Genomic DNA, 19,806 nt, shown 5'->3' with positions numbered 1-19,806 from the left:
CTTTGAGGCTCTCAAGTCTAAGTTGACCTCTACACTGGTGCTTGCATTTGCTGACTTTTCACGCCCTTTCATTTTGGAGACAGACGCCAGCCACAGCAGGCTTGGGGCGGTCCTTTCCCAGGAGGCTGAAGGTGGGATTCGGCCAATAGCATATGCTAGCCGGGGCCTTTGACCAACAGAGCAGAACATGGTCAATTATAGCTTGATGAAATTGGAGTTTCTTGCTTTAAAGTGGGCCATGACCGAGAAATTAGCGAGTACCTTTTGGGGCACAGGTGCATGGTTTTCACGGTTAACAATCCCTTGAGCTATCTCCAGTCGGCCAAGCTAGGTGCAGCTGAACATCGCTGGGCTGCCCAACTTGCAGCATTTGACTTTGAGATCAAGTATCGATCCGGTCGCAGCAACAAAAACGCTGATGCCCTCTCCCGGCAGCCCACCTCCAGCATTAGTTTGGCAGAGCAGGTCTTACCCAGCACCTCTGTCCCTGCTACTCTCCAGTCAGCTCCTCGTCCCAGCTTGGTGTCCGCAACCCAGGCAGTGGTATCGGTCTTTCCCCTTTACTCTTCTCCTGACATCCGTGCTTTGCAGGAGGCTGATCCCCTCCTGAAAGACATCTTGTTGCATTGGAGAAGGCAGATTCAGCCTACACCAGCAGAGAAATGGCAGCTCTCCAAGTTGTCTTTGGCCTTGTTAAAACAATGGGATTGTCTTGTGTAGAAGGAGGGTGTGCTGTACCGCCGGGTCCATCGTCCAGATGGGGGGGAGGAAATTCTCCAGCTTGTCTTGCCATCCATCCTCAAGCATGACCTCAAGGCATCAGGGTGTGGAGCGCACCACCGAGCTTGTGCGACAGCGTTGTTATTGGCCAGGAATGACGTCTGACATCAACCTGTGGGTCCAAAGGTGTGGGCGTTGCCAGGTAGCGAAGGACGCTGGTCCATTAGTTCCACGTCGTACCCCTCGATTAACAGCTGGGCAACACTCAAACGTTTATCATCTTCCTCGGCCTGTGATTCATGAGGACAACGAGGCCATTAGACTAGTAGGGCCTGTGTCAAATGCACAGTCAGCAGTCTTCCATCCTTGGTGCTAGTGTGTTGAGGGCTTTATCCATCGTCGGGGCAACGATGCAAAACTAGGGGGTAGAATGTGGCAGGACGGTCTTTTCTTTTCCATTCCTTCCCCCTCTTCCTTGCTCCATCCACATGAGGTGTGGATCAGCACACTGATTGATGGGCGGCGCTGTGCACTTTTTTTATATTGGTCTGGTCACACCTACGACCCCTCTCTTCTTTTCCGGTTCCACTCGTCCCCCGTGGTGGCTGTGGCACGGCGTGGCAGAGCCGGTGCAGGAGTTTGAGCCTTTGTGGTGTGTCTGTGAGTGTGGTGGAGCCCTGTTTGGCGTGGCGGATCATCTTGACGCACGTTTCCTCTCGTAGCACAACAGTGTGGCAGACTGCTGTCGCCATGGGGCCGAGTTGCCCCGCTGGAAGCCCTCCTGGGTGTGGTTGTGCCTCCTCGTGTTTGGGTCATATATACAGTCATGGAAAAAATTATTAGACCACCCTTGTTTTCTTCAATTTCTTGTTCATTTTAATACCTGGTACCACTAAAGGTATAATACAATGAACACGACAAAAAATGCAGCTGATCACATAATACTTTATGTCCTATTTGACATTCTTAAGCTTAATTGTATTCCCAGGGTATATAAGAGGCCATTTCATGTCATAAGCAGCACTGCACATGCAAAGGCTTAGAGTGGTTTCCTGCTTACATTCAAGCCATAGCACAACTCAGAAGTTGTCAGCTCTCACATAATGCCTAAAACAAAAGAATTATGTGAAGCCACAAAGGCAGCCATCTTGGCACTGCTGGAAATTGGCATGAGTGAGAGACAGGTAGCAAAAAAACTAAAGATCTCCAAGACAGCTGTTCATTACAACAAGAAAAAACAAGCCGAACACGGCACTACCAAATTGCTACCTGGCCGCGGCAGGTAACGTCTCTCTACCCCACGAGATGACCGTGCACTCGTCCGTTCCTGTGTCAGGAATCGTCGTCAGACCTCCAGGGACCTTAAAAATGAGTGGGCACTGTCGAGAAATGTGACTTGTTCGGCAAGGACAGTTCGAAACCGACTTGTTGAAGCTGGTCTGAAGTCACACAGAGCACGGAAGAAGCCCTTCATCAACGAAAGGCACAGGAAGGCCCGGTTACTCTTTGCTAGGGATCACAAGGATTGGACTGTTGATGATTGGGCTGTTGATGAAGGTTCTCTTCAGTGATGAATCCAATTTTGAGTTGATGCCCACTCCAGCTAACTTACTGGTTAGGAGGAGGCCTGGAGAAGCCTACAAACCAGACTGTCTTGCCCCTACAGTAAAACATGGGGGTGGATCAGTGATGATCTGGGGTTGTTTCAGTATGAGTGGAACAGGGCAAATGCAATTGTGTGAAGGGCGAATGAACCAGGTCATGTACAGGGCTACTCTTGAAAACAGTCTTCTTCCATCAGCTGGAAAACTCTTTCCTGCCTCGAATGACTGGATTTTCCAACAAGACAATGCCCCTTGCCACACAGCAAGGTCAGTTAAAGCCTGGATGGAGAACCACAACATTCGCACCATGCCTTGGCCTGCTCAATCACCAGATCTGAATCCAGTTGAAAACCTATGGAAAATCATCAAACTCAAAATGGAGAACCACAAGCCCAAAAACAAAGCAAATTTGTTTGAATTTGTGCAACAGGAATGGGCTGCTGTGACAGCAGAACAATGTCAGAAGCTGGTGGAGAGCATGCCAAGACGCATGGCTTCAGTCATCAAAAACAATGGTTACGCAATCAAGTACTAACTCCTGTGTGTATCATGTGTTTAAAGCAAACAGAAAAGAAAACATGGAATGCTTAAAAGCAGTGTTTTTGGCAGTACAGTGCCATAGCTATTGATGTAAGAACTTAAGTGATTTTGGTTACTATCAAGAAAACCATGGAAAATGGCTAGATATCAGCTCTTAAATTAAACTCTTACGAGCTATTTTTGTTGTTATCATTATATTTGTCCAAACAAATGTACCTTTAGTTGAACCAGGCATTAAAATGAACAAGAAATTGAAGAAAACAAGGGTGGTCTAATAATTTTTTCCATGACTGTATATATATATATCTGTGTGTGTGTGTGTACATATATATATATATAAATATTTGGTTATTTTTCATAATATTTTATTGTTGATTTTGGTGTGCGTGTGTGTGTGTGAGATACCAGTCAGACTGTGAGGCCATTTTAATTCTCCCTCTCTCCTTGTGGACAGGTGCTGTGAGCCCAGAGCGACCCAATCCCTGGTGGCGGGTTCTTCACTTTATGGCAAGCCCAGCCCTGTCCATCCCCCCTTTTGGCCCAGTGTTTATTAATGTGAGACGGCCTGGTAAATCTTGAAACTTTAAAAACAAAATTGTACAATAAAAGTATTTATATATTTTGAACACTGTCTCCTGCCCAGTGGTGATTCATGAGCCTGCGTGATCTTATAGCCTCCCTGAAAAGCAGTAACTACTTCCTGGGGCGAAATTCCCCAGGTGGCGTTGTTCGGCAACACTCATCCCTAGCCTCCATCCCGCCACATAACGTTATAATATGTTGCGCTATCACACACACACACACATATATATATATATATATATATATATATATATGTAGAAAACCAGTCAGTATCTGGTGTGACCTCCATTTGCCACATAGAGTTGATCAGGTTGTTGATTGTGGCCTGTGGAATGTTGGTCCACTCCTCTTCAATGGCTGTGCGAAGTTGCTGGATATTGGCAGGAACTGGAACACGCTGTCGTATACAACGATGCAGAGCATCCCAAACATGCTCAATGGGTGACATGTCCGGTGAGTACGCTGGCCATCAAGAACTGGGATGTTTTCAGCTTCCAAGAATTGTGTACAGATCCTTGCAACATGGGGCTGTGGATGAATGGCACAACAATGGGCCTCAGGATCTCGTCACGGTATCTCAGTGCATTCACAATGCCATCAATAAAATGCACCTGTGTTCGTTGTCCATAACATACGCCTGCCCATACCATAACCCCACCGCCACCCTGGGCCACTCAATCCACAACGTTGACATCAGCAAACTGCTCACCCACACGACGCCACACACACTGTCTGCCATCTGCCCTGAACAGTGAAAACCGGGATTCGTCCATGAAGAGAACACCTCTCCAACGTGCCAGACGCCATCGAATGTGAGCATTACGACGACGAACTGCAGTCAGGTGCAGATGAGCTTCCCTGAGACGGTTCCTGACAGTTTGTGCAGAAATTCTTTGGTTATGCAAACCGATTGTTGCAGCAGCTGTCCGGGTGGCTGGTCTCAGACGATCTTGGAGGTGAACATGCTAGATGTGGAGGTCCTGGGCTGGTGTGGTTACACGTGGTCTGTGGTTGTGAGACCGGTTGGATGTACTGCCAAATTGTCTGAAATGTCTTTGGAGACGGCTTATGGTAGAGAAATTAACATTCAATTCAAGGGCAACAGCTCTGGTGGGCAAATGGTGGTCACACCAGATACTGACTGGTTTTCTGACCCCCCAGACCCCCCCAATAAAGCAAAACTGCACATTTCAGAGTGGCCTTTTATTGTGGCCAGCCTAAGGCACACCTGTGCAATATTCATGCTGTCTGATAAGCATCTTGATATGCCACACCTGTGAGGTGGGATGGATTATCTCGGCAAAGGAGAAGTGCCCACTAACACAGATTTAGACAGATTTGTGAACAATATTTAAATATATATATATATATATATATACATATATATACATATAAATATATACATATATATATATATATATATATATATATATATATATATATATATATATATAGTTTTTTTGTTTGTTTTCCCTTTTCATAATCTTGCACTAGAGGGAGCAGGGCACTGGAGGGGCGCAGTGCTTTAACTATTCTGCAGAGCTTAACTGATATAAAACACTTTGAACCAATAAATAAATAAACCATAAAATCGGCAAGATAAATGGCTCCATTTATATCACATTTACCAAAGGTGCTTTACAATCTACCTCTCATTCATCCATTCAGCCACAGCAAAGTCGTTAGCATTCAACAACCATCTTTTCAAATATCAATAGTCAGTACAATCATCAATTGGCACAAGACAAAAAATTGGTAAAACAAACTCTGATGGAATGCAACTCACTCCTGATAAGCACTGTGGTGGGTAGCAACAAAGCGTGTGTGTGTGTGTGTGTGTGTGTGTGCAGATTCTATACTCTGCAAAAACTGTGCAGGCTCCTGTTTTGCTTTACAGTGTGTATGTGTGTGTAAATGGGCTACAACTGTCGTTTGTGTTTGTATAAGAATCTGGAGAAGTACCAGAGGTAGACATTCGCCATTACTGCTGTGGTGTCTCCCTACAATATCATCTAGTTTGAATGCAAGCAGTGAACTAAGAGGTGAACTAAGAGGTGAACAATTTTTACTCTCTATGAAGCGTTACTTTTGATAACAATGTCTAGGAAATCTGGAATAACATGTGCAGTGGTCAGCTACTTCAACAAACTTAAACTTTGGCCATTCATGCCATTCCTTAATGAAGAGTGCCCCCTGCCTGAGACCATTCACATTGCACAGATTCCCTTGGTTGTTCAGAGGACCAAGACGTTCAACAAAAGTGAATTAAAAATTAGATCGATACTCGATTTTTGGGCCTAATGCTGATACCGATATTAGGAAGTATAAAATTCTGATATCAATATGTCCGCTGATATACACACATTTTTGCAATGATCTCTCAAATGTGATTATCAAACATTTGTGAAAAAAGGCATGTAAGTAAAGTAGGATATTTTAGAGTTTAACTATAAACTGAATTGTCAAAAATAAATCAAAATAAAACCAGTGTACAGTAAATTTACTAGGAATTTAATAGTTGTAAATAATCCCAAGCATCTTTTTCTATATTATCATCTCTAAAGAAAAAACAAGTTTTCATATTTGTACATATCATATACGCAGATACTGATATATGTAATGTAAAACAAAACGTACATGCAGACGGCAAGGTAACACGGCACTTGTAAGGCAAGTGCACCCAGCATAAGGTTAATAAAACACAAAAGATAGACATCTGCCACTGCCATTTTATGTTCTCATTGGCAGTCAAGCAAGTAAATATTGTCCGATACCAGTTTCCAGCTGATAAATCGGTGCATCCCTGGTATGCATACATGCAAAGTACCTGTATATAAAAAATAAATACTGTCTATTAAATTTAGACTATTGCAACAGAATTACAAATGTTTTTTTCTTTTTTAAAATGAACACAACGAACATGGCAGCAGCAGCACTCACTTCGATCTTTTGCCTCCCCTCAATTTACTATGATTCATTTGAACAGAGAGGAGTTTAATCTGTTAATTTATTGTGGATACATTACCACGAGTGATACTATTTTAACACCACTGACAACCATGCACCATTCAAGTTTCACCTTGGCAGATGTTTGGTTCCTCCCTCCAATTCCACCTCCGACTCGGAATTACTCTCCTTCTCTCGGTTCCTCCTCTTCTTCTTACTTTTGTGTTTTTTGTGCTTCTTTTGTTTCTTTTGTGAACTACAGCTCCTTAAATCTTCTGGCTTATTTGTCTCTGAAGTGGCTTCCTCTGCTCCAACCACTTTACTGCCAGCACCAAGTCCTTCAGAAGCACTGAGGGAGACACAGGACAAAAGAATTATTACTATTTATTTGTCATTTGTTATTTTCATTTGTTATCTTTACTGCCCAGCACAGCTTAAGGAATGCTTTCTAAGGTTCCATCACAGGAAACCTGGGCTTGAAAGTGGAAATGAATTCAGAGGACTGACAAGTATAATTAGTATAAAGAGTATAAAGCGTTGTTTGCACCAAGCAGTTCAGTTCTGCTCAGTTCAATCTGTTACATGTAAGAATGGTTATTTTTGTGTTTACATTGACAAAAGTTGTGGATGGTATCAAGTTTTTACGTTACCCTTCTGTTGAGGTACCTAGCACACTAATATGACACTAAAGGAGTTAAAGCACTGCAGACTACTGATTATTCAATCAAAACAAACCAGTCATGTCATCATCTGTGCTTCTGTTTTTTTCAGCAGTCTTTTGTCTTGCTACCCAGAACTTTTTCTCACGCAACACTTGTTTCCTTGTCCTAATAAACAACCACAAGGTAAGAGTACACATAACATGTGTGCAAGTGTGTGGTCCAGCAAGAGAGAGCTGCAGAAAAGAAATGTGAATGCGAGCAGAGCCAAGGGAAAAAGGCTAGCAGTTTATATGCTGTCAATCAGTGATGTACAGTGTAGGTCACAGTGTGTCGGTTAATAAGTGCAGCATTTTCATAACAGTTCAGTACAAATTTTCACTGTGTTTCCCAACTGCAGGATAAAGTGAAAGGGGTTTCACCAGAAGCCCGGCCAGCCCGACCACCTCGCCTACATTTATGAGTACTGTCCGTGGAAGCAGTGTTTTCCACACATTGTGGTGGGCATTGTTGCAATGTAATTCGGTACCATGTTGATTTTGATAGTTTTGATAGAGGGTGCTTCGATTGATCACACACCGATCGTTATCTGCTAATATCCATTCTAAAATCTCTGATCGATTGTCTCTATAAGGCTAAATTCAGACCAAATCAGGTGGTACAGTAGTGTGGGAGTGTCGCTCCAGGGTCCAAGTGTGTGGCGCGTTGGGAAGCCCCCGCTGATCATTTTGCCAAAAGACCAAGCTGCTATGTTGTTATGCTACAAGCATGCTGGTCCTACTTGCAATCGTTCGTCCACATCGACGTATTAAAAATAATAGTAAACAAACAGGATGCCAGGCAGATTATTACTGTGAGTTTTAAACTGGGGCACAAGACCAAACCAAGTGATCACAAGTGAAGCACTGCCACAACCAAAACAGACTACCCTCATTAAAATGAATGGGAAGACCTGCATTTTCGCCAAACCACCTTATTCGATCTGAATTTGGCCTTAAGCCCGATCAGAAGACCCAATCAGATAAACACACAAGACAGTGGCTCAACTGCCCCACGGTAGGACTCTGCTGCTCTCTCTTCTGGCCAATATCAGTACGGATTTTTGATGCCCTCTTGGTTTAACCGGTACAACATATTTGCAAGGTCCAGCCAGCAAGCCTTTTTGACTGAGGGTAAAGATGGACCAGTACTGTGGAACACTTCTCATAACGTTAGGTCTTGCCTTGAGTAGCCAGCCAGTGATTGTAAAGAGCACTGACACAGTGCTGTAGAGAGAGAGATAATAACTATAGTAACAGCATGAGAACACAGGCTCTTATGTTGTCAGAAGTTGCTTAATTTATCATTTGGGATTGTCTGTTCATAATAAGTACATTTTCTGTAATCCCAGAGTGGGGAGACGACGGAATGCCCTGCAGCATGAGAGCACTTCTATGTCCAGTTATTTATCTAATTAATTATTTTTTTCATGCAAAATATAAACAGGCTTCCACTCATGTTAAATCAAAGGAAAAAAATCAAAAATCAATCAAAAAAAACATGTGGGTAGATTTTAGGGCATGTCAAAATTTTGTTTCACATATGTACCCATATAGCAAAATTGTTGTAGCTCAGATCTGGCACAACATCAGACACATTCATCTGGCCTGCATACCTATTGCAACCAGAATTACATATTATGACTAGCGTACAACAATTTGCCCCAAAACACAATCATTTTATAATAATTTTCCTTTCTGGCAATACTGGTCCGTGCTTGAAACGCAAAAAAGATCTGAACAGGACTCTGTATGGGTTCAAGGGGTAATGTCACCATACAAAAAGTGCTGCAAGTGAGACTATCAAGTTATCTCAATAAAACTGTTGAGTAAAACCCCAAACAGACTGAGACATTATGGTACATTTCCAGATTTGACAGGCTTGTAGGTCTTATAAAGCAAAGCCTGGAACTATTTTCTCATAGGAATGGGGAATTGATGGTGCACCAACACAACTTTTTTAATATTTACTTTTTAAGTTTATTATATCTGGCTATTCCTCAGGACGTACCAATTTATCTGAAGGAGAAAATAACGTTACTTTATTGCAAGAATGCCTGGTGACTTGTAAAATCTCAGAAGCATAACGTCACTCGAGTCGTTCTGTATGCATTATCTTCTCTGAAAGTGAGCAGAGATATAATCATTCTAGCGAGGGGAAAATACATAAAACTGATATATAATTATATATAATGGCGACAGTGACAGCCATGCATGCCCACAGTAAGTTAACCAGTAAGCCTGCCTGTATTCTACTTTATCTATCAAATTAAATACAAACAGCACTGCTTTACCCACTTTACAAATGATCCTACTTTAAACTGGAGCTTTATTTACAACTCGCAAGCCCTACTAATAACATCGTAACCAGTTGTGTCCCAACGTTTGAATGTGTAAATATAGCGTACACATAACTACAGCGGGAACCGGCCACTGAAGATGGAAAACTATTATGTTTGTTCGGTTCTATTTACTAGCCAGCTAACTGTATTCAACTATCAATGGGACGAATACACAACACAACAGTTACGTACGCTTTGTCTTCATTCTGGTCTTCAATTTCTCTTATTTTATTCAATATAAAGTCTTGGAAAATTTGCTCTATGTTGGCCGCCATGTTTGAGTGTGTATCTAATTGCAAGTCCGGGTAGGAACTGTTTTATCTCCCCCATGTTCCGGATGTTGATGTGTGGAACACACTGCCTGCTTGTGCAGTGAACGACTGCGGCTCAAAATCGTGTGTGTCCACACAGGCAGCGTTGCTGCTGCAGGCCATATCTTTTTTGCCTTCCATAACTATCTATAAATGTGATGATTTGATTTTCCTTTCTGTGGTGTGTTTTTTCCCATGTTGAAAAGGAGAGAAAGCTGGGGGAGGGCAACTTCGGAGGCGGATATTCTGGTATAATTTTCCATTGGCTGAATTTTGTTTTCTTAAATTTTGATTGGGTGGGCAAGATGCACATTTGGGTGGGCTTAGAAGATCCCTTCCCCCTGCTAATGCTGACCCAGTTGCTATCCAACGTTGTGAGTGTGACGGGTTGTGATGTGACAGGAAGGAGTTACTCATCACAGAGTAATTCAACTCCAGGTGGATCGTTTGTGCAGTGATCGATTGTGCAGTGATCTGTTGGTAATGCCTCGGGGCTCCGGTAGAGGGAAATGCGCTCTGCTCCTTCAGATGAGTGAATGCAAGAGCTGCGTGTGTTACTCCTCATTTCTCTCTCACCACTATTCCCCCTGTTAAAGGGTACAACATAAGCAACACCTGAGACACGAGACACAAATTAGCATTCACTTGGAAATATGCCTCTTGACACCCATTGAATGCAATTCCAATATTCTCTCTCCTTTCAGCTCTGTTTTGGTCTCCATCAACTCCTGAGGAAAATATCTGCCTCATAAGTTAATAAATGCTCCATTGGGCTGGATGTAAATCTGTGGATTTAGGCGATTCGAGGGGGATTATATTAGCAGCTGGAACTGGGTGACACACTCCTACACAAGCGCAGTCTGTATGCTCCACAGATCCTGGTGTACTGTGGCTGTTCAGAGCCACTGCTGGTCCTTAAACGGGAAGGACATGCTGGGTGATGTCCCAGATCCAGATGCTCCAGGCCTGGAGCTGCTGCAGAAGAAAAGAGGTGTGCTGGCCATGGTCAAGATTGTCAGTCAAAACCCTGGGGAGATGAGACAAACTTTGATTTATGTAACTATGGTTATTCATCTTTATCTCTGTGTTAGAAATGTGGATTGCAATAAACAGGCATGGTTTGATCAGATTTTATTGTTATTTGACAGACAACATGAGCCAACAACCTACCAAACACATTTTTATTCAAATGTGCCTAAAGCCTGAATGGTGCATACAGATACATGACATCATACTATTCCACCTGAGCACCAGTAAGAAAAGGATGGAAAATATTTCTAGAGGTTCACAGTCAAACAGTGTTGCAGCATTCTCCTTAACAATTGAAGTAGACGGGGACTAAAATGTTAAAATGTTCTATAAAGGAAGCAGTTACCTAAACAACTTGATAATATCAGCTCAAAACCTTTGATCAGCTTCTCCTGTTACTATCTGTTGCCATCACAGAATGCTATGAAGCCATTAAAAGAAAGGAAGAAATATGTATAGCTTTTTTGCCCCATCTGTGTTCAGGTGAGTGTGGTTGCCTTGGCGCCCCTCACTAACCTGCAGTACAGCTGGACCCTAACTTCCCTAAGAAGCTTTCTCATATGATTCAGACCCCTCAGCAGCCAGGGGGAAAACCATACTGTGTGGAGAGTTTAACTTTGTGGCTGACCCTGAGACTGCCTATGTTCAGTTGAACCGCTAAACCTGTCCCACCTACATCACCCCCTGGGAGTTCAGCTGCAGGAACAGCCTGCCATGGGTGAGGATGAACACACAGCTTGAGGATTGTTCAGCCTACATTATTGTAACAAAGTCTAGTTTGTGTTTAACAGACTTGTCAGATTTACTTGATGTCCAGTAGTGATTAGTCATCTGAACCCCAATGGATTTCTGCTGGTGCTAGTAGTTTTAGAACCGCGATTAAGTTGCACAGAATTTTCATTAGGTTTGTATGTCCTTCCTAAATTCTTTGTAACAACTAGCTAGATTTAAATCAGAGATTTAGCCTACAAAATCAGGTTGCACCAGCACTTAAACATATAGCAAGAAGTTTTTAACTGGTTATGAAAAAGTCTCAATGTAAAACTGATGCCTACACAAGCAAACAAGAAGACCAGCTATTTTTGTCCCGCTTTTGTCCACAGAGGCTGACAGAATAAACAAAAAACTCAAAGTTCCTTGTAGCTGCTTTAAGGAATGTCATAGCTAAGACTTACGTGTTAATGTAGATGTGTAAATGTGTAAATAAATAGGAAACATGTGTAGTACTGTCCAGTGAAAGGCCAGCAGCTATAGGCTAAAGATGTCTTTACAGACAGCTGCAAGCTGTAACTTAGCGTACAGAAACAACAATTGTATCATTTTCAAGCAATATATAAAACTTAACAGGCTTTGTTTTATTGATTAATTGACCTTGATTGACCCCTTCACACTGACCTTTTTGATGTTTCTCCTGGTCTTGTTGGGTTCACTCATCCTCCGGAGCCGCTATTTGCTGCAAGAGTGTCTCTAGGCTCATTACGTGGAACAAACAGGCAGTCAAGTCATATTTTCTTTGTTTTGTTTTTTTAAATATCATGAAAATAGTACAGTGGACTATTTATAGTGATGATGTCGTACCGTGAGGTTTTGGTACCAAAATTATATTCATATATTTGTAACCATATGTAACCATTTGTAAGTACATCAATTTACACTTACATGTCATATACCCTTTATACTCACAATAGAACTTCACTGTAATATACTGTGAAACATTGCGCAGATTGTACCTTTTCTTAAAATAGACAAACATCAGGAAGTAGTAGGCAATGTTCTCTTAAAATTAAACCAAACTGATCTTATGTTTACAATGCATTAATGTGCTTAACAGGACCAGCCTAAAGCTTTGTGTGACCCTTACTATTTATAACTCAAATTAATTTATAACTTAAATCATTAAAATCACAGTTGATTATTAGTTGGTTATTTTACAGTCATATTACTTTATTTTTATATCATACTAATATATTTATTGTTGTTTATTTGTACATTTCAAGGAAACCATAACACAACACATCCTGTACATTGTTCATGTGTGGAATCAATAAAGAAGGATAACGGAACTCTCTGGAGTAGCTGCAATTCTTCTAACCAAAAACTAAGGCCAGACTGTGTATGGCAGCATCCAAAATACAATATATTCTACAATAGGTCTTCTGAAAATGTGACCAAATCTGCTTGGTCAGAAACATATATACAGTAATTCTAATATTTGGTTAAATGTCAATGTCACCTCAATTAGGTGCTTTTGATAGTTATCTACAAGCTTCTGCTAGTCTCCTGGCTGAATTCTTCACCACTCCTCTTGACAGAATCGGTGAAGTTAGCCAACTAAACTAAATATGTTGGCTTCCTGGCACAGACTTGTTTCTTCAGCACAGTCCACATGTTCTCAATGGGGTCAAGTCAGGCTATTCCAAAACCACCTGATTTAGCCATTCCTTTACCAAACACCCAACTGCACCCAAGAGCCAATCTTCTGGCTAATGATTTTAGGTTCACCTGAAGAATTTGGAGATAATCCTCCTTCTTCATTATTCCATTTACTTTCTTTAGAGCAGCAGATCCACTGGCAGCAAAACAGCCCCACAGCATAATACTACTACCACCATGCTTGATAGTAGATATGGTGTTCTTGGGGTTAAAGGTCTCACCTTCTTGCCTCCAAACAAATTGCTGGTTATTGTGGCCAAACAACTAAATTTTTGTTTCATCTGAACACAGAGTTTTCCTCCAGAAGGTTTTTTCTTTGCACACGTGACCAGCAGAAAACTTCTGTCACATTTTAAGGTACTGCGTCTGGAGCAAGGACTTCTTTCTTGCACGGCAACATCTCAGCCCATGGCTATAAAACATGCTCAACTGTGGACACTGGTACCTGTTTTCCAGCAGCTTCTAACTCATTGCAGAGATGCTTTTTTGGTGGTTTTTGATTGACTCTTGACCATCCTGACCAACTTTCTCTCAGCAGCTTCTCTGCTTTGAAATGGCTCCAAGTGACTTTCCTGACTTGTTCAAATCAATAATGTGCTCTCTCAGATCAATGCTGAGCTCTTTAGACTTTCTCATTGTAGTGTTTGTGGCTGAGTCTAGTGGCTGTATCAAACAAGCCCCATTAAAATGGGCCCAGAAAAGTCACCAGCTGTTATCAATCAGAATCACTCAGAAGAAGTTAAGAGGCCATGCTACGAAGTAGTTTCTATAATCCCGAAAATTGGTCATTCAATTTGTTGTATGTATATTTTTGACCAAGGAATGTTGAACATGAATGACAAAGTAGTATGCGTTCCACTGATTCCATCACAGGAAACTAGAGCTGTAGAAATCATAGTTCGGGCAGACGTGGACAAACAAAGCGGTAAGAAGTTGGGTGGTGGACTTGCTGTCTTTGCTAACTCCAAATGATGCAACCCGGGCCATGTTACTATGAAGGCAATAACATGCACGCCAGATGTCGAACTGTTAGCTGTGGGACTAAGGCCATACTATCTGCCCCTGGAGTTTTCGGCAGCCATTGTTGTTATTGTTTACACTCCGCCATCGGCAGTGGCGGCGCGTGCTTGTGACGTCATTCACTCCACCGTTGCAGACCTGCAGACACGGCATCCCAATGCTCTCGTCATAGTAAATGGAGATTTTAATCAAGTTAACATTTCAAAGACACTGACTAACTTCACCCAGTATGTGACCTGCAACACCGGAGGGGATAAGACCTTGGACTTACTGTATGCCAATGTTAAGGAGGCATACAGTAAGCCTGATTCAGCTCACTCCTACATACAAGCCTCTTGTTAAGAGACAGCCCATCGCCACCAGGACTGTGCAGCAGTGATCTGTGGAGGCTGAGGGGGCCATGATGGAGTGTAACAGGACTGGGAGATGTTTCAGGAGGACTAGGGTCTCACTCAGTGTGTCAGTTCTGTGAGGAGAGTGTTGTCCCCAACTGCTTCCCCAACAGCAAACCATGGATCAACAGGGACATCAAAGCCCTGTTGAACCAGAAGAGGAGAGCTTTCATGGCAGGGGACAATGTGGATGCAGAGGAGGAAATTCAGAAAGAGCTGAGGAGGGCTAAAATGTACAATTATGGCTGATGGTTCTTATGGGAATATGAAAATTGTCAACACAGAACGCACACGGGGTGAACTGAAGTGGGAGCTTCAATGCAAGTCCTTCCAAAATATAATCTCTCCACCATTCTCTATTCTCCGAATGTTTTCAGAATTCTCATCAAATGTGTTGCAACTGGATGGATCTCTTTTTTCACATCATATTGTATCTTAATGTTCCACTGTTTTTTGAGTTCTCTTGATGTTTAACTACATATCCAAACGAACAAATCAATCACACCCTTTGTCTGACATAAAAAAACAATTCTCACTTGTGTTCTTTTACCTGTATTTGATGGCTAAACCATGTTTATTTAATAGTATTATATTTCATTTAAGTAAATTCAAGCCTTTTCACCTATTGATGGGCGAATTTGGAAAGCAGCTATGCAGGTTTCAACCATAGTTTCATCATGTAGCAGACAGACCACAACGTGTTCACCATCTAAAAACACCACCTAATCTCACTACTGTTTAATCTGATGTTCCCCAGAGATCACTGTTTGGTCCGCCAATATGACGCCTCGGAGGGTACACTTTTAGCCACCTCCATTGCTATGTAAATCCAAGTCAGCAATTGCGTGACATGGGCAGAGGTGTCGATGACGTGCACTGTTGTGCAACCCACAGCCGGGAGTTTTAAAAGCAGGAAACAGCTGATCACAGCAGTCAGTTCATCACTTCATCCGCGGACGTCAAGATGAGCAACTGGAAAGCCGCTGAGATCCGGAAGATGCTAACCATTACAGCCGAGAGAATCGTCAATAACCAGATCACTCGTAACTGTTCACGCCCGACCTCGTGCTTCACGTCACATCACATGTTTACGCCTACCCCAGTGGCGGCTTTTTTGAAAAGGAGGAATATTACAACTCCGTTTCACATAGACAAGGCGGCAGATTGCAGCCTTTACCTGGCTACACATGTGGCGCATTTTCTAACTAAAAGGGGCTAATGATAGCATTATGGTCACATGTTAGCGACCTGTAAAAATGCCTTAGATTTTCACTGGTATGCACAGAATGGTCACACACAGTTGTGGTCAAAAGTTTACATACACTAGTAAAGAAAATGAACTGCATCGTTCATGTCCCTGTTGAACCAGAAGAGGAGAGCTTTCATGGCAGGGGACAATGTGGATGCAGAGAAGGAAATTCAGAAAGAGCTGAGGAGGGAACTGTGGAGGGCTAAAGCCTGTTAGAAGACGGGACGCCCCAGTGCTCGAAACGACTTCAGACCTGTGGCTCTAACGTCACATGTCATGAAAACCTTTGAGAGGCTGGTCCTGCAGCATCTCAGGCCCCTGGTGCGCGACTGCCTGGACCCACTGCAGTTTGCATACCAGACTGACATCGGTGTGGAGGATGCCATCATCTACCTGCTTCACAGAGGAGACTTGGAGAGGCCACAAAGCATGGTAAGGATCATGTTCTTTGACTTCTCTAGTGCTTTCGACACGGTCCAGCCACTCCGGCTGGCTGAGAAGCTCTCAGTGATGCAGTTGATGTTGATCAGGACCTGTTGGCATAGATTACAGACTACCTCACGGACAGGCTGCAGTATGTCAGGCTGCGACACTGGAACACCCCAGGGAACTGTTCTTTCACCGTTTTTGTTCATCCTCTACACCTCTGACTCCTGCTACAACTCCCGGACATTCCACCTGCACAAGTTCTCTGACGAATCCTCCATTGTTGGATGTATCATAGACAATAAGGAGGCGGAATACAGGGAACTAATCGAGAACTTTGTAGGATGGTGTGGCAGAAACCACCTTCAGCTCAACATCGGGAAAACCAAGGAGCCGGTGGTCGAGTTCCGGTGCAGGAAGAGCCCCCCAACACCTGCTTCCATCAGGTGGAGATGGTGGACACCTACAGGTTCCTCGGGGTGCATCTGAACAATAAACTGGACTGGTCAAACAACACTGAGGCCCTCTACAGGAAGGGACAGAGCAGGCTGTTCTTTCCGATAAAGCTCAGGTCTTTCAATGTGTGCACTAGGCTACCATGTTCTATGTTCTACCAGTTTGTGGTAGCCAGTATTCTTTGCAGCAGTGTGCTGGGGAGGTGGCATCGGGGGCAGTGGTGCCATCAAGCTGAACAAACTGGTGAGGAAAGCCAGCTCTGTGGTAGGGATGAAACTGGACAGTGTGGAGGCAGTGACAGAGGGGAGGATGAGAGGAAAGCTGCAAGCTATAATGGACAATCCCTCTCACCCTCTCTACGCCAAGCTGAGGCAACTCAGGAGCACATTCAGCCACAGACTCATCCAACCACGTGCCTCAAAGCGCTTTGGGGGCTCTTTCATTCCATCAGCGATCAGACTACACAACACCACCACCACAGGTCCCAACACCTCCTTTCTCCACTGATTAAGGACTCAACCATACACTTCAGTGTCACTTAAAGACTGATTGTTTTTTTTTCTGTTGTTATTTATTATCTCAGGAACCCTGTACTTTGCACATTTGCACAGGCACATTTATTATACGTTTATTATATATTGCACACGTCATGTACAATTACTGTATATAGTATGTTTATCTTTATTCTAATAGTTTTTATTATATTTTTATTCAAATTGTTATTTTATTCTTTCCAATATCTCTTTATTATTGTCAATATTTTTTGAGACTTACACTTGTGCTTCTACTTATTTCCCTCTGTACTGCTGTGTTACCTGTGAATTTCTCCCAAGGGGATCAATAAAGGAAAATCTTATCTTATCTCTTATCTTATTGGAACTGATGACTGCCTTGATATACAGGTGCAACTCAAAAAATAGAATATCATGGAAATGTAAAAGATTTTTCCGCACCCCCGCCCACACCTCTCTGGGGTTGTTCTGCTGCAGCTTCCCCTCTGTCCTGTTCTTCTAACAGGCTTTAGCCCTCCGCAGTTCCCTCCTCAGCTCTTTCTGAATTTCCTTCTCTGCATCCACATTGTCCCCTGCCATGAAAGCTCTCCTCTTCTGGTTCAACAGGGACATGAACGATGCAGTTCATTTTCTTTACTAGTGTATATAAACTTTTGACCACAACTGTGTGTGACCATTCTGTGCATACCAGTGAAAATCTAAGGCATTTTTACAGGTCGCTAACATGTGACCATAATGCTATCATTAGCCCCTTTTAGTTAGAAAATGCGCCACATGTGTAGCCAGGTAAAGGCTGCAATCTGCCGCCTTGTCTATGTGAAACGGAGTTGTAATATTCCTCCTTTTCAAAAAAGCCGCCACTGGGGTAGGCGTAAACATGTGATGTGACTTGAAGCACGAGGTCGGGCGTGAACAGTTACGAGTGATCTGGTTATTGACGATTCTCTGTGAAAATCTAAGGCATTTTTACAGGTCGCTAACATGTGACCATAATGCTATCACTAAAAAATGCAGTGGACCAAACAGTGATCCCTGCGGAACATCAGATTAAACAGTAGTGAGATTAGGTGGTGTTTTTAGATGGTGAACACGTTGTGCTCTGTCTGCTACATGATGAAACTATGGTTGAAACCTGGATAGCTGCTTTCCAAATTCGCCCATCAATAGGTGAAAAGGCGTGAATTTGCTTAAATGAAATATAATACTATTAAATAAACTTGGTTTAGCCATCACATACAGGTAAAAGAACACAAGTGAGAATTGTTTTTTTTTATGTTACACAAAGGGTGTGATTTATTTTTTATTTATTAGAGAATGTGCCATCATGTGCACATTCTACCGGGGCACCATTGAGAGCATCCTGTCTAGCTGTATCACTGTGTGGGGCGGGAGCTGCACTGACTACAACAGGAAAGCCCTGCAGCGCATAGTGAACACATCTGGAAAGATCATTGGTGCCCCACTCCCCTCCCTGCAAGATACATACACTACCCGCCTCACCCGCAATGCGACCATGATTGTGAGCGATGCCAGCCAACCCGCATACAGTCTGTTCAGCCTCCTGCCCTCTGGGAGAAGTTATCAGAGCCTCCGTGCCTGCTCCACCAGACTCACAAACAGCTTCATCCACCAGGCTGTCAGGAAGCTGAACTTTCTCTCTCTTCCACTCCCCCCCAAACAAACTCTGGACTCTGAACCCTGACCTTCAGACTGACTGTCTTTTTGCACTATTACAATACATACATCATACAGAAACTTTTTGCTGCTATTACTGACTGTCTTTTTTGCACTACATATCATACAGAAACTGGACATACTGTACATACAGAAACATAGTAGTTTTTTATATTTTATTGTTTATTTAATGTTAGTAAATGTCTTTATCTGTCGTGCACTTTATTGTTTACTTTAGTGTTAGGAAATGTCTGTCCTTATCTGTTGTGCTTGTGCATTTTATTTCTCTCACCGTGGGATAGTGAGAAACATCTTTTCGATTCCTCTGTATGTCTGGTACATGTGGAGAAATTGACAATAAAAAACTTGAAACTTGATTTGTTCGTTTGGATATGTAGTTAAACATCAAGAGAACTCAAAGAACAGTGGAACATTAAAATACAATATGATGTGAAAAAAGAGATCCATCCAGTTGCAACACATTTGATGAGAATTCTGAAAACATTTGGAGAATAGAGAATGGTGGAGAGATTATATTTTGGAAGGACTTGCATTGAAGCTCCCATTTCAGTTCACCCTGTGTGCGTTCTGTGTTGACAATTTTCATATTCCCATAAGAACCATCAACCATATTTACACACTTTAGCAGAGAAAAAAAAGTTTATTTAGAATAAGAAAATAATATTTTTGTCATGAATCAACATTGGGAGCAAGTGCCTAAAACATCCGCAGAAGAACAGTTGTCACAATAACAGCTTTCAAGTTATATTGCCCATATGTTCTCAGTTAAAATTTGCCCTCAAAGACAAAACATTAACTAGAAGACTTAATCACAGATATGCACATGACATAGCCTTGAAAGCAGAGACTTTT

The 19,806-nt window shown here is 42.5% G+C and overlaps 1 protein-coding gene across 1 annotated transcript in view; it reads right to left on the bottom strand.

The window, feature by feature from the left end:
- sonb (SON DNA and RNA binding protein b) overlaps positions 1-9,705 on the bottom strand; it is a 77,537-nt gene extending 67,832 nt beyond the window's left edge. The window contains exons 1-2 of the mRNA XM_073462642.1: positions 9,624-9,705; positions 6,526-6,741 (exon numbers count right to left, since the gene is read on the bottom strand). The gene's annotated coding sequence lies outside the window, so the exon portion shown is untranslated. The remainder of the gene's footprint in view (positions 1-6,525; positions 6,742-9,623) is intronic.
- Between the last annotated feature and the right edge of the window lie 10,101 nt (positions 9,706-19,806).

This window comes from Pagrus major, chromosome 24 (assembly GCF_040436345.1).
Source record: "Pagrus major chromosome 24, Pma_NU_1.0".
NCBI lineage: Eukaryota > Metazoa > Chordata > Actinopteri > Spariformes > Sparidae > Pagrus > Pagrus major.
Note: the sequence above shows the minus strand (reverse complement) of the source record. Positions and strands in the feature narration are given on the sequence as shown.